Raw genomic sequence first — 9,389 nt, 5'->3', positions numbered from 1 at the left:
TACTCGCAATTGGTGGTCGTTTTTGGTCCAATGCTTGCTTCAACTTGTACAATTGGTGTCGATAACGATCAGCCGTGACAGACTCATGCGGATTTAACAGCTCATAGTACACTATCCCACCAAATACAGAGCATTACTTTTGAACCGTGAATATTGCGTCTCGGAGTGGATGTTGATGGTTCGCCTGGATCCACCCATGATTTTCTGCATTTGGGATTATCAAAATAAATCCACTTTTCATCCCCAGTAACAATCCGAGACAAAAGACTCTTCTTTTCAGTTGATCCACTCGTCGACGACTTTTCGCACTTCTTCCAAATTATGAAAGTGTGTATCCTCTAAAGCGTGTTGCATCGACCGGACCAATAATAATCGCATGGAGCAATGTCCGGAGAATACGCGGGGTGCGGTAAGACTTCCCATTCGAGCTCTAATAGTGTTTCTTTCACTGATAACGCAACGTCAGGTCGAGCGTTGTCACGAAGAAGAATCACTTTCCGTCGTTTACTCATAATTGGTGGTCATTTTTCGTCCAATGCTTGCTTCAACTTGTACAATTGGTGTCGATAACGATCAGCCGTGACAGTCTCATGCCGATTTAACAGCTCATAGTACACTATCCCACCAAATACAGAGCATTACTTTTGAACCGTGAATATTGCGTCTCGGAGTGGATGTTGATGGTTCGCCTGGATCCACCCATGATTTTCTGCATTTGGGATTATCAAAATAAATCCACTTTTCATCCCCAGTAACAATCCGAGACAAAAGACTCTTCTTTTCAGTTGATCCACTCGTCGACGAATTTTCGCACTTCTTCCAAATTATCAAAGTGTGTATCCTCTAAAGCGTGTTGCATCGACCGGAACAAATAATAATCGCATGGAGCAATGTCCGGAGAATACGCGGGGTGCGGTAAGACTTCCCATTCGAGCTCTAATAGTGTTTCTTTCACTGATGACGCAACGTCAGGTCGAGCGTTGTCACGAAGAAGAATCACTTTCCGTCGTTTACTCGCAATTGGTGGTCATTTTTGGTCCAATGCTTGCTTCAACTTGTACAATTGGTGTCGATAACGATCAGCCGTGACAGTCTCATGCCGATTTAACAGCTCATAGTACACTATCCCACCAAATACAGAGCATTACTTTTGAACCGTGAATATTGCGTCTCGGAGTGGATGTTGATGATTCGCCTGGACCCACCCATGATTTTCTGCGTTTCGGATTATCAAAATAGATCCACTTTTCATCCCCAGTAACAATCCGAGACAAAAGACTCTTCTTTTTTTGCCTGGCGATCAACGAAATGCAAATGTTCAACCGGTTCGCAATGGCACTTTCCGATAATTCATGTCGAACCCATTTCCCTTCTTTCTGAATTTTTCCCATTTCATGTAAATGTTTGGCAACTGTTGTACGATCAACGTTTAATGCTCTGGCAAGTTCTGAAGTGGATTGTATTGGATTTTCGTGCAATAACGCTTGGAAATCTGCATTTTCAAGCTTTTTTGGTTGTCCCGAGCGTTCGTTGTCCTTCACATCAGTATCACCACTTTTAAAGCGTCTAAACCAGTATCCACATGTCTCAATTGATGAGGCAGAATCACCATAAGTTTCCACAAGAATTCTATAACCGTCAGCCGCAGTTTTCTTTTGATTAAAAAACAAAAGCAACGCATGTCGAAAATGCTGTTTCGGAAGTTGCATTTTTACGATGATATAAACAGGACTGTTATTGCATCTATTGCTATAATGCTACTAAATGTCATGGATAATGTCAAGACTGTAAGAAAGAACAGTTATCGGAAACAGCTATTGGAACAAACTGACACTACAGCCATCTGTTGCAAAACCCTCAAAACTAAATCACACTCCTAATATATTTATTATTATCAAGTCATTATTAAAATATCAGATAAAATTTTTTATCTGTGAAGATATGAAAAAACAAGATTACAGAAGTCTCAGGGTGAAGGTATACATTCCGTCGTCAATTATTTCAGTAACTCACATAATAATCTGCATAATTAATCGTCGCGTAATCGCGCGCGATCGTTCGAAAGCGGCGGAAAGGAGTTAGCGAGATTAAGGGTCGTTCGATAGTTGCATGGAAAAGGGTGACGAGAGCTTCGAGGGGGCCGACGGCGGACGGTGATTTAATATTTTTCCTGTTATGAGTATAAGCTCGCCGGTTTGTTCTGAAAACAACGTCGGCCGCGCCGGGTCGCCCATGTCCTCGCGCAAAACCACCTGCACGGACGAACGAACCGCCGCGATCGCGATCACCCCCCGTGCAGATCTTACTATTTACTCAGGCATTTCACCCGAGTGACTCGTTCCGCGTCTTCGCCGTTTGTTTCTGTTGCATCGTATGCAGATCGGCGGTAAAACTGCAACACTTTGTTTAGAATTCACTGCGAACTGTACGACGAATTAGTTTTCGTTCGCTCGAGTCGATCGGGTAGCGAGCGATCGAAAGCTACTGCGTAATACGGTATATTATGCAACATCTATCGCGCTATAAAATGTTTTAAATATAATTTTTTAAATAATTAAAGTATAGGCGCGCATATACGTTTCCAAAATTTATATAAAAATTACAATAAATTACAGAAATTGTAACTTAAAAAGAAATTTTTGAAACCACTTGTTATTAAGTTGTTGGTAGACACATAAAGTTTTGCATAACACATTTTTGTTTCGAATATCCTACACGATTGTTAAATATTAGATCAATTACTTTCGAGAACGTGACGTTTGACAGAGTGATAGTTAAGGTCACGTGAAATACTTGACGTACCTGCACCACGATGGAAAAGACGAGACAGCAAATAAAAGTAGAGTTCTATTCTACGCATCCCGCGCGATTATTTCGAGAAACCAAGGCGCCGAGACGCGTCCGCCGCCTCTCTGACGGATGCTGCTAACGAGCTTCGCCGACGATTGACAGAATATTCTCAGTACGTAACAGAAGTATATCTGGCGTGTAGAATCTTCGATACTTTGCCGACAATTTTGCGCGATGTGGCCTCGCGCAATGTGTGTGACACTAGTCATATTTTGCACAGCATCTAATTAATTTCTATTAATTGTGTTCAACTTCAAACTTAAGGGGGGAGCCTGCTTTAGAACGTTGAAAATAAGGTATAATTTTACGAATTTTTTTAGAGAAACTATACAGCGGATCATTATAAAACTTTGATGCATTTATTAGTACATGTTTAAAGATAAAAAAAATTTTTTTTTTATTTGAATATATCGCCTGTAGAGGTCGTCCTGGAGGCACCTTAGTGCAGCCGGCATTGTAAATTGGTGAGCATTCTCCTGCCTCCAAATTTCATCCAAACTGAAAAATTGAAATATTTTCTCGTTATTTATGAATTCCCATCGTCGATGAACCTTTAATATTCATAAAAACATTAAGTTAAACAATTACTTTTGCATGAAAAAGTTCAACAACTTTGCCCAAAAATCGTACTTTTGTGTTCTAAGCTCCACCATTTTGGCACTTTTCAACTTTTTTCTTCTCTCTTTGGTTCATCGACGATGGGAATTCATAAATAACGAGAACATATTTCAATTTTTCAGTTTGGACGAAATTTGGAGGCAGGAGAATGCTCACCAATTCGCAATGCCAGCGACGCGGCTGCACTAAGATTTCTCCAGGACGACCTCTACAAGCGGTATATTCAAATAAAAAAATAATTTTTTTATCTTCAAACATGTACTAATAAATGCATCAAAGTTTTATAATGATCCGCTGTATAGTTTCTCCAAAAACAATTCGTAAAATATACCTTATTTTCAGCGTTCTAAAGCAGGCTCCCCCTTAATCGAATATATTATAGAAATTATTTTTTACTACTGAAATAATTTTATTGTATAACAATATTTATTTTAATATATTCTCTCTCATACACGCGCGCGTGCGCGCATCATAAATTATTGATAATGGAGAACAAAGCATTTAAAAGTCTCCTTGACTGCCAGTAAACACCCGTGCTATTTTCTCGTTATTTATGAATTCCCATCGTCGATGAACCTTTAATATTCATAAAAACATTAAGTTAAACAATTACTTTTGCATGAAAAAGTTCAACAACTTTGCCAAAAATCGTACTTTTGTGTTCTAAGTCCACCATTTTGGCACTTTTCAACTTTTTTCTTCTCTCTTTGGTTCATCGACGATGGGAATTCATAAATAACGAGAACATATTTCAATTTTTCAGTTTGGACGAAATTTGGAGGCAGGAGAATGCTCACCAATTTGCAATGCCGGCGACGCGGCTGCACTAAGATTTCTCCAGGACGACCTCTACAAGCGATATATTCAAATCAAAAAATAATTTTTTTATCTTCAAACATGTACTAATAAATGCATCAAAGTTTTATAATGATCCGCTGTATAGTTTCTCCAAAAACAATTCGTAAAATATACCTTATTTTCAGCGTTCTAAAGCAGGCTCCCCCCTTAATCGAATATATTATAGAAATTATTTTTTACTACTGAAATAATTTTATTGTATAACAATATTTATTTTAATATATTCTCTCACATACACGCGCGCGTGCGCGCATCATAAATTATTGATAATGAAGAACAAAGCATTTAAAAGTCTCCTTGACTGCCAGTAAACACCCGTGCTATTTTCTCGTTATTTATGAATTCCCATCGTCGATGAACCTTTCATATTCATAAAAACATTAAGTTAAACAATTACTTTTGCATGAAAAAGTTCAACAACTTTACCTAAAAATCGTATTTTTGTGTTCTAAGCTCCACCATTTTGGCACTTTTCAACTTTTTTCTTCTCTCTTTGGTTCATCGACGATGGGAATTCATAAATAACGAGAACATATTTCAATTTTTCAGTTTGGACGAAATTTGGAGGCAGGAGAATGCTCACCAATTCGCAATGCCGGCGACGCGGCTGCACTAAGATTTCTCCAGGACGACCTCTACAAGCGATATATTCAAATCAAAAAATAATTTTTTTATCTTCAAACATGTACTAATAAATGCATCAAAGTTTTATAATGATCCGCTGTATAGTTTCTCCAAAAACAATTCGTAAAATATACCTTATTTTCAGCGTTCTAAAGCAGGCTCCCCCCTTAATCGAATATATTATAGAAATTATTTTTTACTACTGAAATAATTTTATTGTATAACAATAGTTATTTTAATATATTCTCTCGCATACACGCGCGCGTGCGCGCATCATAAATTATTGATAATGAAGAACAAAGCATTTAAAAGTCTCCTTGACTGCCAGTAAACACCCGTGCTATTTTCTCGTTATTTATGAATTCCCATCGTCGATGAACCTTTCATATTCATAAAAACATTAAGTTAAACAATTACTTTTGCATGAAAAAGTTCAACAACTTTGCCTAAAAATCGTATTTTTGTGTTCTAAGCTCCACCATTTTGGCACTTTTCAACTTTTTTCTTCTCTCTTTGGTTCATCGACGATGGGAATTCATAAATAACGAGAACATATTTCAATTTTTCAGTTTGGACGAAATTTGGAGGCAGGAGAATGCTCACCAATTTGCAGTGCCGGCGACGCGGCTGCACTAAGATTTCTCCAGGACGACCTCTACAAGCGATATATTCAAATCAAAAAATAATTTTTTTATCTTCAAACATGTACTAATAAATGCATCAAAGTTTTATAATGATCCGCTGTATAGTTTCTCCAAAAACAATTCGTAAAATATACCTTATTTTCAGCGTTCTAAAGCAGGCTCCCCCCTTAATCGAATATATTATAGAAATTATTTTTTACTACTGAAATAATTTTATTGTATAACAATATTTATTTTAATATATTCTCTCGCATACACGCGCGCGTGCGCGCATCATAAATTATTGATAATGAAGAACAAAGCATTTAAAAGTCTCCTTGACTGCCAGTAAACACCCGTGCTATTTTCTCGTTATTTATGAATTCCCATCGTCGATGAACCTTTCATATTCATAAAAACATTAAGTTAAACAATTACTTTTGCATGAAAAAGTTCAACAACTTTGCCTAAAAATCGTATTTTTGTGTTCTAAGCTCCACCATTTTGGTACTTTTCAACTTTTTTCTTCTCTCTTTGGTTCATCGACGATGGGAATTCATAAATAACGAGAACATATTTCAATTTTTCAGTTTGGACGAAATTTGGAGGCAGGAGAATGCTCACCAATTTGCAATGCCGGCGACGCGGCTGCACTAAGATTTCTCCAGGACGACCTCTACAAGCGATACATTCAAATCAAAAAATAATTTTTTTATCTTCAAACATGTACTAATAAATGCATCAAAGTTTTATAATGATCCGCTGTATAGTTTCTCCAAAAACAATTCGTAAAATATACCTTAGTTTCAGCGTTCTAAAGCAGGCTCCCCCCTTAATTGATGATTGCCACAGAAGAATGAAATGCATTTTGCTAGATGCTATGTGCGTACATGATTATAATATCTTGCATAAAATACGAAACAGCTCAGCAAGGTACTAGACATGCTCGATGCGAATAATGCGCAGGAGGTGTTGAAGTAGGAATGTTAAGTTAAATGTACGCGTAGGATGTAGTGGCAAAAGAAAAAGTACTTCCTCTCTTGTCCGACGTGTACACTCTTTGAGCTCGTGGGAAGCGTAGAAAGCTTCGATGCAATATGAAAACCTTCGTTTCCTTTAAAACACCTTTGCCCCTTCTTGGCATAAAATAATATCGTCCAATAAAAGGAACAAAAACACTCAGTTTAAATATCTGTAAAAAATGCTCTTTTTTTATTTAATCATTCTAAGAACTTTAATTTAGAGATTCTTTAAGATTAAATCATTTTCATGTATGTAATATATGTATATGACACTATCTAACTTTAATTAGTTGCTCGTTATTGTATTCAAGTGCATTTAGAAGGTCCGTAGACGAGCATTTCCTGATCTAAGGTACAATAATGTCTTGTTAATGATGACAGTAAGCCGTGTCGATTCAACCTGTCTCCATGACGGACGTTGCAGTATATTAGGAGTGCATTAATGGCAAATGACATTTACATTTATGGCTGTGTCAACTGTTTGTAACAGAAAATTATTCAGTTTGGATGGTTCTGCGTTACAAGCAGCTGTAAGAAATTTAATATCATCATTCCCTATTCTACTTGTATATAATCTCGATTTAGTATTCTAATAATAAATAAAACGTATATTGAAATATGAAATAAAACGTTTGATATAAACTAACTGAATTTCTCGATAAAAAGTTAATTTTTAGTTCTAGAAGTAGAGTTGTTTAGTTCACTGTTGCACGCTTTATTATCATGTTTATAATTGATTAACAACTCCCGTTTGTGCGCCGAGATTTGAGACTAAGAGGTTCGACTTAGTTCGCCATGTTGATCTAATCGTGGATCTCTCCCGCAAAAGTTAATTGGCGGGTCAATAAATAAAGCGTCAGACAGTCGCAATCCGATTGCAAGCCTCTTCGAAGAAGGTATCGTGGTATTCCTATGAATGCGTAACTGTATCCTAAATTGTGTCAACCGAATCTGAAACATCTTCAAGCAGTCATATGCAACTGGAATTTCTTTCCTTCTTTGCAAAATAAAGCACATGAGAAATAATAATAAAAATATAATATTAATAGTTAACAAGCAAGCAAGGAACTATATTGAAGTAGTAAATAATTAGCAAATTACCCTTCTCTTTCATCTTTCTCTTGATCGCATGAACCTGAGTTCTACCAATTGCAGCCAATATCCTTCGAAAACGAAGATACGACATCACGAGCGTTCAAGAAGACAGCGCAAGCCTTCAAATTAAGAGATAGCTTCTTCGAGAAAGCTACTTGGTTACAGCCCGTTGCCTTAGCGGCAACATTAAAAGAACAGTCGGCGGCTTTTTGTCGAATTGCTGGTGGTACCTTTTGCGAGGCTCGCCAAGCATCCTCGGGGAACCGCGCTGCCAATAATAGAGCAATAAAAAAGCTCATTGGTCTGCTGTGGTGTGTTTCAAAGCGGCGGTAATGGGGCATGAAAGCTGCATGTCTACGATGGAAGTAGAAGAGGCAGTAGAAGAAGCGAGCGCGCGCGACGGTAAGGGAAAGGACCGGGTCGACGACGGAAGACGAAAAATCGAGGGTGGCACCGGGACATTCATCTTCGGAGGCGTTCAGCCGTTGATAGCAAAGGCACCCGACACACACTCGCTCCATTCTAAAAGCCGTAAGAACACCACCGCTAAGCGCAAAGCCAAACCTCGTAGAATAATTAACCCTTCCGACCCCTGAAAACAGCTTCGGTAGCGAACAGCTTTATCGCATGGGGCGTCTAGGCAAAAGAAGATGAGAAGAAAAGAGATGAAACGTATTATAATGCGAAGTCGATTCATTAAAAAATTTGAGACCGTGGATTAATAAACTATTGTATTATCCAGTGGTAAAATTTCCTGCGAATAACTTTTAAAATTATTATTTTTGATATCAGTAATTAACACAAAATATTGGGTTGGCCAAAAAGTAATTGCGTTTTTTTCCAATAGATGGACATACATGTCTTGAATGTGAGTTGTTAACCTACATAATGAATTTGCGGTTTAGAATGAAGTTAGTTACATTTCAAGACATGTATGTCCATCTATTGGAAAAAAACGCAATTACTTTTTGGCCAACCCAATATTTTGTGTTAATTACTGATATCAAAAATATTAATTTTAAAAACTATCGCAGGAAATTTTACCACTGGATAATACCAATAGTTTATTAATCCACGGTCTCAAATTTTTTAAATGAATCGACTTCGATTATAATACGTTTATCTCTTTTCTTCTCATCTCTTTTGCCTAGACGCCCATGCGATAAAGCTGTTCGCTACCGAAGCTGTTTTCAGGGGTCGGAAGGGTTAATTATTCTACGAGGTTTGGCTTTGCGCTTAGCGGTGGGTGTTCTTACGGCTTTTAGAATGGAGCGAGTGTGTCGGGTGCCTTTGCTATCAAACGGCTGAACGCCTCCGAAGATGAATGTCCCGGTGCCACCCTCGATTTTTCGTCTTTCCGTCGTCGACCCGGTCCTTTCCCTTACCGTCGCGCGCGCTCGCTTCTTCTACTGCCTCTTCTACTTCCATCGTAGACATGCAGCTTTCATGCCCCATTACCGCCGCTTTGAAACACACCACAGCAGACCAATGAGCTTTTTTATTGCTCTATTATTGGCAGCGCGGTTCCCGAGGATGCTTGGCGAGCCTCGCAAAAGGTACCACCAGCAATTCGACAAAAAGCCGCCGACTGTTCTTTTAATGTGCCGCTAAGGCAACGGGCTGTAACCAAGTAGCTTTCTCGAAGAAGCTATCTCTTAATTTGAAGGCTTGCGCTGTCTTCTGAACGCTCGTGATGTCG

Source organism: Ooceraea biroi, chromosome 14 (assembly GCF_003672135.1).
Source record: "Ooceraea biroi isolate clonal line C1 chromosome 14, Obir_v5.4, whole genome shotgun sequence".
Lineage (NCBI taxonomy): Eukaryota > Metazoa > Arthropoda > Insecta > Hymenoptera > Formicidae > Ooceraea > Ooceraea biroi.
This window is presented reverse-complemented; position numbering follows the sequence as displayed.